This window comes from Triticum urartu, chromosome 2 (assembly GCF_003073215.2).
Source record: "Triticum urartu cultivar G1812 chromosome 2, Tu2.1, whole genome shotgun sequence".
Classification (NCBI taxonomy): Eukaryota; Viridiplantae; Streptophyta; class Magnoliopsida; order Poales; family Poaceae; genus Triticum; species Triticum urartu.
Window position 1 is genome coordinate 253,906,141 of NC_053023.1, and position 19,550 is coordinate 253,925,690.

Below are 19,550 nucleotides of genomic sequence, written 5' to 3' on the forward strand. Positions count from 1 at the left end.
CTGGCACGACCAGCCACACGAGGACCGTCCTCAGGGCAATCCTGGTCTTCCTCCACTGCCGCCACCTCCAAGAAGGAACGACGACCACCATCAGGATGAGGGGGCTGGTGGCTTCTAGGAACCGCGCGCAATCGCTTGCATCTTGGGTGGTCCTCAGGCCCCGGCTTCCCAGCGCATCTTCAAGTAGTTCTCTCGTGAGGTGAATGCAGCCCTCCACAGGCTCGAGGCCACGCGCCCGCTTAGGTGGTCCAAGTACGCCATCACCTTCAGCTTGGCGGACCAAATCAAGTGCGCGGAGACCGCCGGCGTCCTCCCGATGCTCTATTCACCTGTCATCACCAATGTCCAATTCACCAAGACCCTCATCAACGGCGGCGCGGAGCTCAGTGTCCAGCCATACGATCAGCTTCAGCCCACCAAACCTTTCCCAGGAGTGAACGATGGCTCCACCACCCCGATAGGGCAAGTTTGCCTCCCTGTCACCTTCGGTCAGGGCGACAACTACCACACCGAGCTCGTCGACTTCGACGTTGCTCACATCCGTCTACCGTACAATGCCATCCTCGAGTATCCGGCCCTGGCCAAGTTCATGGCAATGACCCACCGTGGCTACAACATCCTCAAGATGCCAAGAAGCGGGGAAATCATCATAGTCCCCTGCGAAGAAAGAGACGCGGTGTGCTCCCTCGAGCGCGCCTTCCAAGCTGAAGCAATCGAAGACCCTGACAGCAAGGGTGCGCACCCTCCTGAGGCCACCCCCAAGAAGACGAAGCAGCTACTCCGCACAGGGCCTCAGGGGAGCGGCGACTCTAGTGGTGCCAGATCAGGATCGGCACCCGCACCCGGGGCGCCTCCCTCCCTCGCATAGGAAGGCGCGCCCGGCGCCCTCCTCGGGCAGGGCTCGAGGGCTCTCTTCTGGAGGGCCTCAGACCTGGCCAACATCACGAGGGAGGCGCTCGGGCACCACATGGAGGCGTGCTTCGCGGAACGTTTCCCTTAGGAGGGCACCGGGCGAGGAGCGCCTGGCGCTCAGGAATTCATCGTCAGGACCACCCAGGAGCTTCAGGAAGCAAGGCAATACACGGCGACCGCCGCCCACCTGGTGCAACTCCCCATCCAGGTGAGGGTGGCGAGCTGTGCATCTGCATCGACATCCCAGGGCTCAACAAGGCCGCATCTCAGGAGCGCTTCTGTCCTTCGCGCGCTGGCCGGTGTGAGGGTCCACCTCACAGCTATGATCGCATGCCATTTGGCCTGCCGAGCGTGGCAGCCGCCTTCAGCGCAACCTACGGAGCATCCTGGCAACCCAGGAGGCCAGGAATCACGTGGTCCTGGCGGAGGTGGAGACGGTCCTTAGGGAGCCACACGAGGCTCAGGGTCTTGGCGGCTTATGAGGAGCAGCTTCTTTAGCGCGCGCCTTCAGCTACCCCAATGCTCCTTCGACATAAAAACTAGGTGACATTTTCCAAGTTCATTCAGGTGGGAGCGCCCCCGGGCTGCATTATTCCCAGGTCGCGTGGGCCTGTCCTCGCGGCATGTATCCTTTTTACGTCTTTAGCTTACTTTACTAGGGGCGCCCCTCGGGTTGCATCATCCCCAGGCCGCTTGGGTCCGTCCCAGTGGCATGTATCGTTCTTGCATCTATCTAAGCTATCCGGTTCCCATGCATGAGTTATTTATAGTCTTCATCTGCCTGATTGCCACCCACCACGGGAGCCACTCATGCCGGCATGGCACTTGTGCTCAGGTCCGTCCCTGCAATGCTAACAAATCTGAGCGGTCGAGCTCTGGCTCATGGCACGACCGCGCACGTCACCTCACCAGACCCTTAGTGCCTTCACCTTCTAGCGGAGAGACCAGTGACAGACTGGTAATCGTAGTGGCAATTTGTGTCCCTCCTCACGCTAACCTGCAGGAACCTGCTGAGGACAACAGTGGGCGGTACCGTGGGCTCCCTCTCCTCCCATGTAATTCGCTTGCGTGTTAAAAGGGGGGCTCCTGAGCATCGTGACTCAGGAGCACTTACAGGCTCTCCAGCCCTCACCCCCTGGCCTTGATCACGGCATCGTGACCTGACATACCAGCGGCAGCTAAGCTCGCTTGAGGGTCGGGACCTGAGGACGTAGAGCACATAGAAGAGCATGGAGAAGAGGGGGAGGCTCGCACGGGCCTAACCTAGTTACACTACGGCTGTCGACGCACGAGTCTGGCACAGCACAAGGAACCGACTCTAGAGTGCCAAGATAAGTTTCGCGCTCGGGTCGACCAAGCGCCACGGCATAAGATTCCCACCTCTCGCAGCACTGCGGCGGCGAAGTCGCCTCCCTTTCCTTCCTCTCGGTGGCTCCTTATGCGCTAAAGAGGCCTCTTGAGCATCGCGCCTCAAGAGCTCTTACTGCACCTCGGGCCGCTCACCTCCTGGCCTTGACCACAGCATCGCGACCTGGCATACCAGCGACGGCTGTAGCCTGCGTGGGGACTGGGACATGTCGGCGTAGAGGACCAAGCTGCCGCAGGGTTGGAAAGGGGAGACATAGCCAAAACAGGACATGCATTCGCAAATTTTCATAATGAGGATAATATCAATAAAAAACACTATGGAGCCTTTACACGCCCCCACGGGGTCCATCTTGAATCCTCGCAGGGAGCAAAACAAGGAAGTTTCTAGGGGCCCTATCTACATGCGCCAGCACGGCCGATGCCATCATCAACAGTGGACCATGGGAGGCCAGCGCCAACCCCATCCAGGTCAGCGACGGCGGTGGCCATACGCTGCGGTCTTGCTCCGGGCGCGGCGAGAATTTCGAGGCACGTAGCTTTCGTCGCTCGTCTCCAGAGTCTCGTCGGGCTCAGGAGAATCACTGGACCACCAGCGGCAGGCTCGGTGTTGGCCGCTGCGTCGTCCTGACGACCCCTTCAAGGCAGCACTCCAATCGGCAGCCTTCCTCGTTGAAGACCTTGAAGAACATCGTGGAGGCGTCGTCGTACTCAATGTGGATGGCGAGGGCGCCTTCCGCACGGCAGACTCGAGAAACCTCGCCCCAGCCATGGGTCATGAAGATCTTGCCTGAGGAGATGGCTTCGACCTCCGCTCCAGTCGCCGGGGCGTCACAGTCGGCGTGCTGTAGCCAAAGCTTGAGGGGACCCCTCGGCGGCATCTCATCGGCGAAGAACCGCGGGAAGCAAATCCAAGTGCGCGGAGGCATCGCCTCCCACATCACAAGTTCACGCGAGGAGTCTGCAACGTGGGCTCCTGGGGCGACGGCGCGCGTCACCACGCCGCGGCAACCACGGCCATGACGTGGGCGGCTCCACTCACTGCCTCTCCCTTCGGAGCCCTCGGCTTGGGTGTACAGAGGCAGCGGATACCCGGGAGGTGGCCGCTCGCACCAAGGCCTCGACACCTCCTGCCTCACGACTATGTCGCGGTGGTGGACTAGCCTCTTCTTTGGCGGAAATGGCCCAGGCACGTCGAGGGTGGTCTTTCCCTTCTCTATGGCCAAGAACCTCCGTATCGGCACCATGCTTGTTGCTGCTGGTGATGAACCAAGGAAGAAGAAGAAGCAGGAGGAGCGAAGGAAGATATGGGTGGCCGGGCCTCCGCTCCCCCCTTCCCATTTATAGCCAAGAGGAGTCCAACCGCCGGCCTCCATGATCTAAGGTAATAATGACCTTTTTCTACATGCAGTAGGGACTCGTCAAGTCAGGCAGTTGCCGAGGCAGCATGGGGAAGCATAGACGCCCACGTTCCATCAATCGCCACGGGTCAACCGAGGCCGCAGGCTGTTGGGGCCCGTGGCGCTCTGCACTTGCCCTTTTGCTTTGCCTCGAAGCCAAGTCCGAGAGAGCCTTGGGCCCGGGGGCTACTGTCAGCGTCCTGGGAACGGGGGTCCCCAGACTAGCCTGCCTGTGGCGTGCGGCGTGGCTCCGTCAGTGACCCCGTACGGCCCATCTTCACCAGCAAACAGTCAAGACCTTCGCAAGGGGCTGAGCCTCACGATGCGGACAATGCAAGACCTCCTCAGGGGTAGCCTCACTAGGCTGGCTCGCGAGGGGCAGAGAGATCAAGGCAAGGGGCTCCTTGAGAGGGGCAGGCACTAGGCGGGCGCCAGCGCGTGAAGTGTCCTCGTTTCCTCTTTCGTGCTAAAGAGGCAAGCGCAGGTGAGGAGTCCCGTGGCAGGAGGCAAAGCTTTCCATATCGGTGCACCGAGACCAAGACCGGCAGGACGGATGTCACCATGGAGCCCAGGACGGCGTCACCACCAGAGCCTTTGGCAGGCGAAGACCATCCTTTGTCAGGATAGCTTGTACTAGTTGTCCCCCTTCAAATTGGCCGTTGTGGGATCCCTTCCCGCCTAATATTTGGGAAGAGGACCCGTGCCTCTATATATAGGGCTAGCCTCCACCGTATATAGACATCTCATCTTGGACCGGATCCATTCCACCAAGGCCACCACACAAACTCACCAAGCACAAGAGCACCTCTCCTCAGGAGGCTGTTCTTCCCTTGTAACTGTTCATCCTCAGCCCAAGAGGCAATCCACCACACCACACTAGAGTAGGATATTACACCACATCGGTGGCCCGAACCAGTATAAATCTTGTGTCCCTTTGTTCTGCAAGTTCGACGCGCTGAGCCTTGAGATCACGGTGAGGACGTGGGCTAGAGGGAGGAGAGATCTTCGTGCGCACCCCAGTGTTCGAACCTCAAGGGTTTTGCCGGAACCTGAAATTCGATAAGATCCAACTATAATAGCAAAGCTCGCGATACATCAAGATCCTACCAAGTCAAGAACACGAGAGAGAGAGATAGATCATGCACATAGCTACTGGTACATACCCTCAGCCCCGAGGGTGAACTACTCCCTCCTTGTCATGGAGAGCGCCGGGATGATGAAGATGGCCACCGGAGAGGGATTCCCCCTCTCGGCACAGTGCCGGAACGGGTCTAGATTGGTTTTCGGTGGCTACGGAGGCTTGCGGCGGCGGAACTCCTGATCTAGGTTATTTTCTGGAGGTTTCTGTATTTATAGGAATTTTTCGTGTCGGGAACAAGTCAGGGGGTCCCTGAGTCGTCCACGAGATAGGGCGGCACGCCCGGGGGGGGGGGGTAGGGCGCGCCCCCACCCTCGTGGCTGTCCCAGGACTCTTGTGGCCCAACTCTTTTACTCCCGGGGCTTCTTTTGGTCCATAAAAAATCATCAAAAATTGGCACATCAATTGGAATCCGTTTGGTATTCCTTTTCTGTAAAACTCAAAAACAAGGGAAAAAACAGAAACTTGCACTAGGCTCTAGGTTAATAGGTTAGTCCCAAAAATCATATAAAATAGCATATAAATGCATATAAAACATCCAAGATGGATAATATAATAGCATGGAATAATGAAATTATATATACGTTGGAGAAGTATCACGGCCACAATGGCCACCTCCCACCTTCGGGCCGCGGCGGCGGAGTGGGCGATGGCCCTGGCTTTCAACAGTGGTGTGGCAGCAACGGTGGCCAGCAACAGCTGCCGACGGGAAGTGGTGGCGGAGCATGTGGTGGGTGTTCCACACATACCCAATAGGGACGCCACGCGCACTGCACTACGCCGAGGACTGAGCTGCCCCCACGGTGTAGCCTCCCAGCTGGAGCTGTCATCCGATGACGGCGGAGTGGCTGAGCGACGACGACGGAGCGGTGCTATTGGCGATTGTGGGAGAAGCAAATGAGTTAAGCTACAGGGAGGGAGGGGAAAATGCGATGCAGGACTCGCCGCCATGAGGGTTTATATAGCAGGCCGATAAGCATTGGGATTTTTGGGGATTTCATCGAGTCAGGCGAGAACCTTGTGCAGGAACCTGCGAGGTTGCGTGGGAACGGGCTCACCGATGATTCATTGGCACCACCGTTTGGCTAAAAGAACACCCCCACACGCTGCGCAAGCTTGCGCTATAAGCCATCTGCGGCAGCGGGGTGAAAAGACGTGTGAGAGGAAGACGAAAGGCCACGTACACATACGGTTAATAAAAAAACGTTTGCGATTTAATTACCTACTATACTCCCATCCTGGTTTATAAGTATGATTTAACTAATAAAATACGAATGCATGTCGCCAAAGATTATATAGTTGGATTCATATTTGAACATAGTTTTCAATTATATAATTTTTATGACATGCATTAAAATTTTGTTGGTTAAATTTGAGGGCAAAGCATGGCACAGAATATAAAGGGGACTATAGACCAAGATGAAGGCAACCATTTCCTGCGTGTTCAACTGCTCTATGTGTGTGGTTTCTTGCGGTTTAGGCGTCCGCGGTGCGCTCTGGTCGTGTCCCGCCGTGCAAGCTCTGCTCTCGCGTCCCTCCGGGTGCTCTACCCTCGTCCCTCCACACGCGCTGCCTGTGTTTGGGGCCGGCGCACGATCACGCACGTTCGTGTGCATGTGGTTGCACTGGGCACGGCACGATAATGCAGTTACCTATTGCAAAAACTACCAGGCGTACGCGCAAAGAATCCAGGCCACCCGGCCCCTATTTATTCCTGCGGCCATTTAACTTCATCTCTCGCGCCACATGACACAATAAGCACATCCACGACGACACATACAGAAAGGACATCCAGCGGTTCCAATGGCGATCCCCATGGCTCCAATGGCGCTCTCAGTGGCCGGCGATATACCTGGCCAAACCTCGGGCCCGGCCAGGCCGGGCTTCAGGCAGGGCCTAGCCACGCCCGAGGAAAAAACCCCAGGCTCGGGCCTGGCCATCGAGCCTGGTTTTTAGGCCCGAGCGCAGCCCGAACACGTAAAAGCCTAGCGGTCCTCGGGCCTCGGGTCGGGCCCCTTCAGGAATTTGCAAAAATGACGGGCTCGGCCCGGCCATCGGGCTCAAAATCTAGGACCGAGCCCAGCCCGAGAGTAGCATCGGGCCAGGCTGGGTCGGGGTTTTTCGAGTCGGGTCGGGTCGGGCTTCCCATGGCCAAGACTAGCCGACGATGACAAAGGCGGGCAGTTCACCACGCATCATGTAGTGGACACCCACTTGAGGGGGAAGGCCCTCTCGGTGGTGTACACGAACGATCCGGTCTTCGTGGAGAGCTCCATCCAAACTATGGAGCAGTTCCTTGCCGAGGACAAGTACCAAGTGGTCCGCTTCGACCTCGAGTATACCATTGGTCATGCCGGGCACGATCAAAAGGTTGCCGTCGCCCAGTTGTGCGTGCGACATGATGTCCTTGTCTACCACTACCACCATGCCACAAGGACTAGTGAGCGTTTCTCCAGGTTTATCAACAGCTCCGACTACAGTTTCGCTATTGTGGACACCACCAACATCTAAAAGCGCTCAAGGTTTCGGGCTTGAAATGCCCAAATCTTGTCAACATCCAGCACCACTACAAGGTCTGGGGCAGCGACAAAAACAAACTGAATCCCTGGTTGACCTCGCCTCGGCCATCATTGACCCCTCATACATGAAGATGAAGAATGCGAGCAAGAAGGACAAGAACGCCCGGCACAGTGTGTGGCATGAGAGACTGGATGAACAACATGTGAAGTACGTGGCCAAGGATGCATACACAAGCTACGAGATGTACAGGCGGGTCGTTGACATGAGGAAGTTACTTATTCATGCCCCAGACGAGGGATCGAGCCACAGAGCAGTGGCGGGAGCGTCACAAGAAGTAGATGACTAGACGATCGTTTCTCCTACTTTAGAATGCATGCAATTGTTTATTGAGGTGTGTGCAAATGATCTGTATAGTCACTTATGTAATTGGATGTTTATTTCAGTTATATATATACATGTTATTCTTCTATAGACAGAGCAAATCACATGGCTTATTAGCAGCAATCGTCTGTGTTATTACTGGTCTTCGCACACATTTATGATTACGGACCTGTTTGCCGCGTATCATACACATCTTATTCAGTTGAACCATATCTATTATGTTGCCTAATCACACACAGTTCATCCTAGTGAACCGTATGTTGTATATTGCACACACCTTCATCTGGCTGCCCGTTTCTTTTGTTCCGCCTTATCACAAATAGTTAATTGAACTGAACCCTATGCCCTGTATCACACACGCAACTAAAATCTGAACCATGTTTGATGCATCTGTCATCGCAAACCTTTTGCACCTTTTTTTGACGGGTTTTTTACACCACCGTTTGCGATTATCGCATTGCACACAGTTTCGTCAATTGGTCTTTGATCATAGTGTCACGTTTGGACCGTCCTACAGTAGTGCACCACCTTCTTCCCGGTCCTCAAGATCGCGTTGTTGTCGTTGGCCGCAATGAAGCTGGCGCATCCGGAGCACAGGGGGGCGCCCATCAGGAGATAGAAGAAGTGGAGGAAGAGCGCGATGGGGCGCATCACCCCCACAAATGCCTCACAGTAGAAAGCGAAGATTGACACGACGAGGATAGAGTTGGGATGAAGATGAAGGGCATGGATCTTGTAATGGTCGAGAATAGCGAAGAAGAAATTGGAGAAAGGGGGGACGAGCCCCGTGAAGACAATGTGCAGAAAGAAAGAAAGGCTAAAAGGTCTCCCCCAAGGTCTCCGGCTTGGCTGAGCCAGCCCGGAGCACCGTCTCTCCCCCCTCATTGCCACTGCCCACCGTCAGCGGGAGCACGATGGCGAGGTGCTTCTCCTTGGCAATGGTGGACGCACCCAGGAGGCCACTAAAGACTCTGGCAGGCGAAGGAGCCAGGCATGCGGCATGCCCGTAAGGTCCATGGGTAGCCAATTCACCAAGACCTCATCATCACCGCCGGCTGCCCAGACAGCCTTCGCATACGCCTGGAGAAACCCCGCTCGATCCATCGTGTCGTCGTATCAAGGCGGTAGCTATGGCCTAAACTTTGGCGGCCATTGCACCTGTCGCAAGGCGGGGAGAAAGCCCGGTGGCCCGCAGTGCTACCGAACTTGCCCGGCAGCCCGGCCAGTGGGGCGACGCTCACCATGGGAACCGAACAGTGAGGGCGAGGTACAACAGATGAGGATGTGAATCTTCGACGCACCCCTACCCGGCGTGCCAAATGTCAGATTCAGGGCTCCGCAGACCCAAGAAAAGTTTGAACTCTGGGGTGCGTGCGAAGAACTCGATCTCCCCATCCTACCAACTAATTGCTCTCAACTGGAAAGGAAAGGGACACGACAGTTTACCCAGGTTCAGGCCACCTTGTGGTGTAAAACCCTACTCCTGCTTTGGGGTGGATTGGTCTCGTGAGAGGCTGAGGATGAACTAGTACAGAAGAAGAACAACCATAGGACGTCAGTTCTTGTGTTGGTGTGAGCTAGTGAGGGTTTGGGGGTATGATCCTCTCCTATGGTGGTGGCTAGGCAATATTTATAGTGGCCTTGGTCCTCTTCCTCAAAAACGAAGGCGGGATGGGATTCCATAATGACCAATTTGAAGGGAGACAACTAGTAAATCTTATCCTGACGAAAGGTGGTCTTCGCCTGCAAAGCTTCTTCTCGTGACACCATGGTGGGCTCGGCGAAGACCTCCATCCTGTCGTCCTGGCGGTCTTGGTCTAGTAGCATGGGAATGCAAGCCTTTGGTTGATTCCTCAAGACACCGCGCCTGTGCTTGCCTCCTTAGCACCGAAGAGTAAACTTGCTGCACTGCGCCCACTGGTGCCCGCCTGGCCTTGGTTGTCATGGATTACGTCAACTCAACCTCATGAGGTGGGCGCCTGCATAGGAATCTCCGCTCCTCATGAGCCAGCCTAGGGAGGCCGCTCCCTCCAGCGGTCTTGGCGTCGTCCGCCTCGCGAGGGTCTTGCCTTGTCGATGCTGAAGATAGGCCGTACCAGGCCGTTGACGGAGCCACGCCGTGGGCCGTAGGCATGCATGTCTGGGTACCCTGGTTCCCAGAACACCGATAGCATGATCTCATGGTCAAAGTAACATGTATTTGACATTAAGAAAGTAGTAGCAATAAACTGAACAATCATATGCTATGCTAATGGGTGGGTCTTGTCCATCACATCATTCTCCTATTGATGTGACCCCTTATCAAGTGACAACTCATGTCTATGGTTAGGAAACCTTAACCATCTTTTGATCAACGAGCTAGCACTAGTACAGCGAGGTCAAACAATTTTTAACCCCTTTCCGCGACGTCGTTCTGAGCGTCGCCTAGTGAGTGACTGCGATAGGGGGGTCCTTCCCACACTACCTAGAAACCATCGGGGATATGCCCTCCTGGCACACACGCTCGGCAAAATGAGGCTGTGTGCTACCGGCAGCGATCATATATGGTTATGCGTACAGTTGTGCTAAAAAATACAATTATACATGCCAAATCGTTTCCGGTTGTAAGTACATCCCACACAATCAGTCCCCGCTAAACATTTCCATTCGTATGTACATTCCACACAGTCAATCCAAGAAATACATTTCCGTTAGTATGTACATCCCACACACTTAATCCAAGAAGTACGTTTTCATTCGTATATACATCCCATACAGTCACTCCAAGGAAAAAGTTTTCGTTCGCAGGTACATCACACACAATTTTACCCATTAAATTTTTTGTGATAGTGTTGCCATTGCACACGATATTAGCAATTTTATCATTTGAGTTGTTGAATGCATCACACACGATGCATAGAAGAAACTGTGTGGCAAAGGTTGTCCATCACACACAAGTGTTGGGCCTAATTTAGGCCCATTATATATTCGGCCTGCTTCCCGCCCATCATGTAATTGGGTCAGCCAAGGCCCAAAAACATATCACCCTATTAATTGTCAATCACCTGAAATGGCCAATAATGGGCCGATTTATATTACAGCACGCTGTCGGCCCATGATTTGTTTGCCACAATTATGGCTGAATCTAGTTTTCAATCTGTTAAAAGCCTATTTAATTTTTGGGCCCAATTAAGGCAAGCGGTTTACTTGGCCTTTTAAAGGCCCGAAACTAATAGTGGGCCAGATTAAGACTAGACCGAACTAATGGCCCAAGATGATTGTAGGCCCATGGTTCGTCCTGTACTAGCGATTGGCAACCGACCAGCTTTAGTACATAAATTATTATTTTATAAACCTAACCTATTGGCTCATTGCGCACCGATCGAAGATTATGACCTTTTCTCAGCAGAAATAGCAAATAAATTACAACATCGTGACGAAGAATAAACCTAGACTATACAATAAAGAAATTACAGCATATTACTTCCCTTGGGCATCAAAGTTTTCCGCTAGGGATAATAAAGGGAAACAAGACAGCAGATTACATAAACTGGGTAGGTTGCCACCATTGGAAGTTAACAAGCTGACAAAATAATATACAGAACTGACAACACATCAACATAGTTCAAGAAAGGTTAGCCCGGCCCAGGAGCTGCAACGCAAGTAGCTTAGCAACCTGATGAGACTGCGCTTCTTTGGCGCTTACATCCACCATCTTAAGCTGCATAGCATCAATAGACGTCCTATACTTACAGTTAATCTTGCATAGAGATTGGAGTTCCATTCGGATTTCAGCGGAAGGATGTCTTTCTGTTTGAATTTTAGACTGAAAAAGTCGAACAGATTCAGGCAGGGACTTCATCGAGCTTGTGTCACTGAGTAAGTTCGACACTACATCAAGATATGACTTCGGGGTTGTATCCCTGCCCTCAAGATGTGTTGCCTTCTTCTCTGGAATATGTGTTAGAGGGGCAAACAATGGGTTCGTCTCACTATCATGGTGATAGTTCTTCCTAGCAGTAGTGATGTCACCCTGGAAGAGAAACAAGTAGGTAGATAATAGGTTTTGCACGTATAAGCATCAGCGCTGTCAATTCATCTCATTTCTTTGTCAGACATAAAGAGATATGGTTTAATATAGCATTAACATAATACGCATTGTTCATACTTAAGACAGCAGGGAATGGCATTGTGCAGCCAGCTTAACCAGACCACTGGATTACAGATCAAGAACACAAGCATACATGTAGTTCTAGACAACGTATAAGCACGAATGGTGAGTGTACTATCAATTTATACCATTTCAGATTGATAAATAAAGAGATACGATTTAAATAACATTAATATAATATGGCATTGTTCATAGTTGAGACATAGCAGGATATGACATTGTGTTGTTGTTGGTAGCTTCACCACACCGCTGGATTACAAATCAAGAACACAAGCATACACATAGTGCTAAAGAAGAAAACTTGCTATGTTTAGTTTAATTTACATGGTACGAATAAGGACCTAGGTTGTACAACTAAAGACTACAATTGAGAAGGACAAACTTATGTTTATGTACTTCTTCTTTATAAAATTTGAACAAGCAATTTGATGCAGATGACAAAAATAAACAGCATTTGCACTCATAGCTATCCAAATATATGATACGTCTCCAATGTATCTATAATTTTTTATTGTTCCATGCTGTTATATTATCAATCTTGGATGTTTCATAATCATTTTATATCATTTTTTGGTACTAACCTATTGACATAGTGCCAAGTGCCAGTTCCTATTTTTTCCTTGTTTTTTACATCACAACAAATCAATAGCAGACGGAGTCCAAATGCCACGAAATTTATGGAGATTTTTTGTGGACTAGAAGGAACATGTTGGGCCCTGGTTGCACCTGAGGGGAGTCCCGAGGCGGGGACAACCCACCAGGGCGTCAGGAGGCCCAGGCGCGCACTGGTGGGTTGTGCCCACCTCGGGTGTCCCCCGGACCGCCTCTTTGCTCTATAAATACCCCAAAAAATACTAGAACCCTAGGGGAGTCGATGAAATATTCATCTAGCTGCCGTAGAGTCCAGAACCACAAGATCCAATCTAGACACCATCTCAAACGGGGTTCACCACCTGCATTGGTGCCTCTTTGATGATGCGTGAGTTGTTCTTTGTAGACCTTTGGGTCCATAGTTAGTAGCTAGATGGCTTCATATCTCTCTCTCTCTCTCTCTTGATTCTCAATACAATGGTCTCTTGGATATCCATATGATGTAACTCTTTTGCGGTGTGTTTGTTGGGATCGATGAACTTTGAGTTTATGATCAGATCTATCTTTTTATATCCATGAAAGTTATTTGAGTTTCTTTGATCTCTTATATGCATGATTGCTTATAGCCTCATATTTCTTCTCCAATATTTGGGTTTTGTTCGGCCAACTTGATCTATTTATCTTCCAATGGGAAGAGTTGCTTTGTAGTGGGTTCGATCTTATGGTGCTTGATCCCAGTGACAGAAAGGGAAACAACACGTATGTATCGTTGCTACTAAGGATAAAACGATGGGTTCTATCTCTACATAGATATATCTTGTCTACATCATGTCATCTTTCTTATTGCATTACTCTGTTTCTCGATGAACTTAATGCACTAGATGCATGCTGGATAGCGGTCGATGTGTGGAGTAATAGTAGTAGATGCAGGTAGGGGTCGGTCTACTCATCTTGGACGTGATGCCTTCATAATGATCATTTCCTGAATATCATGATAATTATGTGAGGTTCTATCAATTGCCCAACAGTAATTTGTTTACCCACCATTTGCTATTTTTCTCGAGAGAAGCCACTAGTGAAACCTATGGCCCCTGGGTCTTCTTTCTCATATTATTTGCCTTTGCGATCTACTTTTCTCTTGCTTTTATTTTCAGATCTATTAATCCAAAAACCCAAAAATATCTTGCTGTAATTTATTCTTATATATTTGGTGTTTGATCTATCAATCTACTACAAATTTACCTCACGTCCGTTTGCCTATCTCGAGGCGCCGTACCCGAGAAGGGATTGACAACCCCTTTAACACGTCGGGTTGCGAGAAGTTGTTATTTGTGTGTAGGTGATGTTTACGTTGTGTTGCTTGGTTCTCCTACTGGTTCGATAACCTTGGTTCCATATCTAAGGGAAATACCTACCGCCGATGTGATGCATCATCCCTTCCTCTTTGGGGAAATACCGACGTAGCTTCAAGCGACATCAAAAGGAATTTCTAGCGCCGTTGCCAGGGAGGATCTTCAACATATACCAGGTTCCTAATCACAAATCTCATCTCCTTGCAATTTATATTATTTGCCATTTGCCTCTCGTTTTCCTCTCCCCCACTTCACTAAAATTTGCCATTTTATTCGCTTCTCTTTTCCGTTCGCCATTTTCTTGTCGGATCTGTTTTTGTGTGCAACCTTGTTTGCCGTTATTATGGATTGTACTTCCTCTATCGCTTGCACTCCTGAGAACGTGATTCTCAACTTTAAACAAAGGGGAGGAGAAAATTTAAAAGATGCTTGGTATAGGATTTGCAATGCTCATAATAGATCTACCCGTAAACAATCTACTGTTGTTCTTCTTCGTTGTTTTTATGTTGGCATCACCACTTGGTATAGATTCGTCCTTGATACAATTACTGATGGAAATTTCTTGATGTGTCCTTCTCTTGATGCCTTTAAATCTATGGGAAATTTAGTGGGCTCGCCACCACTTATAATTAATGAAACAACTTTGACTCTTGAGCATGTTATGGAAAGACTAGATGCTATTGAAAATAAAATGCTCATCGAAGATCATATGGAAACTATAGATAAAAATATTCATAGTTTTTCTACCAATACTGGGTCAAAAGTGGGAGATTCTTAAGTTGTTAAAAGAGAAGGGTACCTTAATCCATGAAAGAACAGAAGTAAGTCCATCTCGGATTGATAAATTAGAAGAAATCTTTAGTAATCTAAGCATGGATTTTCCCTCCACTGAAACTATCGAGAAAACTCCCGTAAGGAGGGGTAGATCCAAGAACAAGGGTGCAACTTCTAGTAATAGTAATAATGGAGATGTTAAGATGATTAGTGTTCACCCGATTTTTTTTGAAGTGATAAGAGATCCTTTTTGCAAGAATGAGATCTTTGAATTTATTCCTAGAAGTGTTGTTATTGAAAATTTTCATGCTAAATCTTTGAAGGATTCTAAGTGTTTGATTGAAGAGTTGGATAAAGATGACAAAACTTAGATCCTTGCTTTATGCCTAGCTAAGGGCGTAAAACTATAGTGCTTGTTGGGAGGCAACCCAATGAATAAAATTTATTTTTTCTTTTTCTTTTTGTTTCCTGTTTTTGTGTGTTAACACAATTATGCTACTGTTATGATTGTTTTTTAATGTTTTAATTAGTGTTTGTGCCAAGTAAAGCCTTTAAGATCTTCTTGGGTGTTAGTTGTTTGATCTTGCTGAAAACAGAAACTTTTACGCTCACGAGATTAAATTTTATTTTTTACCAGAGAGCAATAAAATACCCGTTCCACCTATAGTAGATCAATATACAAATTGCTCAGGCCGTCCTAATTTTTCAGAATTTTTGTAGTTACATAAGTATTCAAAATAGTCAGATTGCTACAGACTGTTCTGTTTTTGACAGATTTTGTTTTCTTTGTGTTGTGTGCTTATTTTGATGGCTCTATGGTTTCCTTTGATGAGTTTTTCCACAGAAAACTTGGAATATGGTAGATATAATACAAGAAAAAAACATTAATTGGTTTGATACAGTACTTATAGTAGTGATTTATTATTTTCTTACACTAACGGATCTCACAAAGTTTGTTGAGTTTTGTGTGATTGAAGTTTTCAAGTTTTGGGTTATCTTACGATGGATGATGGAAGGATGGAAGAGCCTAAGCTTGGGGATGCCCCAGCATCCCAAGCTATTATACAAAAATGAGCAACCAACTAAGCTTGGGGATGCCCCTGAGTGGCATCCCCGCTTTCTTCCAACGATCATCGGTATTTTACTCGAAACTATATTTTTATTTGTCACATGATATGTGTTTTGCTTCGAGCGTCTTGTATGATACGGGTCTTTGCTTGTTTTATTTTTTGTTTTAAGTTATCAATCCTTTCTGGACACACCTATTTGAGAGAGCCAAAATTATGTCATGACTTGTGAAAATTTCTCTCTATGCTTCACTTCAATTTTTATGAGCAATGGACTTGCTCTAGTGCTTCACTTATATCTTTTTTAGAACAGTGTGCTTTAGTATTTTTGAAGGAATGCTCTCTTGCTTCACTTATATTTATTTGAGAGTTAGTAAAATTTTCAAGAAATTCTCTCTTGCTTCACTTAAATTAATTTGAGAGAAACAAAAATTTATTATGCTCATGATCTTCACTTATATTTGTTGGAGCTTGTCAAAAGCAATACATGAAAATTAGTCCGAAAGTGATAGATATCAAAGAAGGATATAATAAAAACTTTCATGAAGATCATTGGACAAAATAAACTTGATTCGTAGTAATAGTTTCGAGATATGATGATGTGATATGTGAGTCATGTTGATGAGTAATTATGCTTTAGTAAGAATATTGGTGTTAAGGTTTGTGATTCCTTATGCAAGTACGAAAGTCAATATTCATGCAATGAAATTATATCCTACTTATGGTGCATTATTCGGTGTTATTTATGCTTAATTCTTGCTTATGAGATTATTCGTTTCTTAGTTGGTCGCTTCCCAATCTTTTGCTAGCCTTCATTTTGCACTAAGGATGATCACTACTTGTGCATCCAAAAACCTTTAACCCAGTTTTTCCACATGAGTCCACTATATCTACCTATATGCGGTATTCTTTTGCCGTTCTAAGAAAATTTGCATGTGCCATCTCTAATTTTCAAAATAAACTTCTCTTTTGTGTGTTTGTTTCGCTCGCGGAGCGGTGAGGGGTGGATAATATTTTCCATGCTAGATGTGCTATTCTCAAGATGAGTGTTTATTCACTTGTCATTGCACGAGAGTAAGGCAAAGGTATTAGGGATTCCCAGTCCCGAAATGCAAAAAATTTGAATTTACTTCACGTTGTCAAATAATAAATTCCTAGGAAAGTGTTGGTATGGAGGGCAACCGTGGATACGGCTAGACATGGAAAGTGAAAGTTATGGTGGAAAAAGGAATAAACTTTATTTCTTTGGGAACCGCCTATGATATATCTATGCATGGAAAGTATTGGGAACTTTAAGTCATTTTTGTTGGTGGGATAGATACACCTCTCAAAATGTTTTTACTCTAAGTTTTTCGCTTTGAGCTCTGGCACCTCTAAAAATCCCTACTTCCCTCCGCGAAGGGCCTTTCTTTTACTTTATGCAATTTTTATTTTGAGTCGTCATCTTCTCTTATAAAAGCACCAACTAGGAGGCAATATGATCGTACGTAAGTATTGGGTGTAGCTAATATTCGAGTGTGTTTCATGAATGGATCAATGTTTGAGCGTGATGGGCTAGGGATAACTTATTTTAGCGTTGATATTTTGAAAGACATGGTTGCTTGTTGATATGCTTGAGTATCTAAATTATCATGTCAAAACTAGACTATTGCTTTGAACAACTAAAAGTCCAATTGTCCATGCTATAAATAAAATAATATGATATGACATGATAGGCAGCATTCCACATAAAAAATTCTGTTTTTATCACTTACCTACTCGAGGACGAGTAGGAGTTAAGCTTGGGGATGCTGATACGTCTCCAACGTATCTATAATTTTTGATTGTTCCATGCTGTTATTCTCAATCTTGGATATTTTATAATCATTTTATAGTCATTTTATATCATTTTTGGTACTAACCTATTGACATAGTGTCAAGTGGCAGTTCCTGTTTTTCGTGTTTTTACATCACCGAAAATCAATATCAGACCGAGTCCAAATGCCACGAAACTTTATGGAGATTTTTTATGGACCAGAAGGAACATGTTGAGCCCAGTTGTACCTGGGGGGAGTCCCGAGGAGGGGACAACCCACCAGGGCACGCCAGGAGGCCTAGGCGCGCCCTGGTGGGTTGTGCCCACCTCTGGTGCCCCCCGGACCACCTCTTTGCTCTATAAATACCCCAAAAATATCAGAACCCTAGGGGAGTCGACAAAATATTCATCCAGCCACCGCAGAGTCTAGAACCACTAGACACCATCTCGGATGGGGTTCACCACCTCCATTGGTGCCCCACTGATGATGCGTGAGTAGTTCTTTGTAGACCTTCGGGTCCGTAGTTATTAGCTAGATGGCTTCATCTCTCTCTCTTGATTCTCAATACAATGGTCACTTGGAGATCCATATGATGTAACTCTTTTGCGGTGTGTTAGTTGGGAACGATGAACTTTGAGTTTATGATCAGATCTATCATTTTATATCCATGAAAGTTATTTCAATTTCTTTGATCTCTTATATGAATGATTGCATATTTCCTCGAATTTCTTCTATGATATTTTGGTTTTGTTTGGCCAACTTGATCTATTTATCTTCCAATGGGAAGAGTTGCTTTGTAGTGGGTTCGACCTTACGGTGCTTGATCCCAGTGACAGAAAGGGAAATGACACATATGTATCGTTGCTACTATGGATAAAACGATGGGGTCTATCTCTACATAGATAGATCTTGTCTACATCATGTCATTGTTCTTATTGCATTACTCCGTTTCTCTATGAACTTAATACACTAGATGCATGCTGGATAGCGGTTGATGTGTGGAGTAATAGTAGTAGATGTAGGCAGGAGTCAGTCTACTAATCTTGCATGTGATGCCTATATAATGATCATTGCCTAAATATCATCATAATTATTTGAGGTTCTATCAATTGCGCAGCAGTAATTTGTTTACCCACCATTTGCTATTTTTCTCGAGAGAAGCCACTAGTGAAACCTACAACCCTCGGGTGTTCTTTCTAATATTATTTGCCTTTGCGTTCTACTTTCTTGATTTTATTTTTCAGATCTATTAATCCGAAAACCCAAAAATATCTTGCTGCAATTTATTCTTATTTATTTATTTGGTGTTCGATCTATCAATCTACTACAAATTTACCTCACGTCTGTTTGCCTATCTTGAGGCGTCGTACCTCGGAAGGGATTGACAACCCCTTTAACACGTCGGGTTGCGAGAAGTTGTTATTTGTGTGCATGTGCTGTTTACGTTGTGTTGCTTGGTTCTCCTACTGGTTCGATAACCTTGGTTTCATGTCTGAGGGAAATACCTACCGCCGCTGTGCTGCATCATCCCTTCCTCTTTGGGGAAATACTGACGTAGCTTCAAGCGACATCAATATACACAACAAAGTTTGAATGCTCGAGGAGGACAAACTTACGTTAGTAGTGAAGACGGGCTCTATAAAACCCTTGTCCATATTGATGGGGGGCAATTCAAGAAGTTTACGGCACACTCTTCTTCAAGAGCATTGGCTTTATTCTACATTTTGTTAAGAGTAAATAAAGATGTGAAAATATAGGAACAAATGGTGATTATTTAACTTAAGATACATAGTACAAATGTAAATACATTATACAAGCAAAAAGCACTGACAAGAGCAATGCAGAGCTAAACTTCTTCAGTAACATTGGTTTTATTTAATATTTTGGCAAGAGTAAATGTAGATCTGATGTGTAGAAAACGGAGGACAAGGGAAAATAAGCTGCAAAGTATACATGAAGAACTAGCTGACAAATATAAGTACAGTAATGAAGGACAACAGATACTTACAAGAACAATGCAGAACTAAATTTCTTTATAAACATTGGGTTTATTCTACATTAATTTAAGCATTAATATAGATCTAATAATTTGGAGCGAACAGTG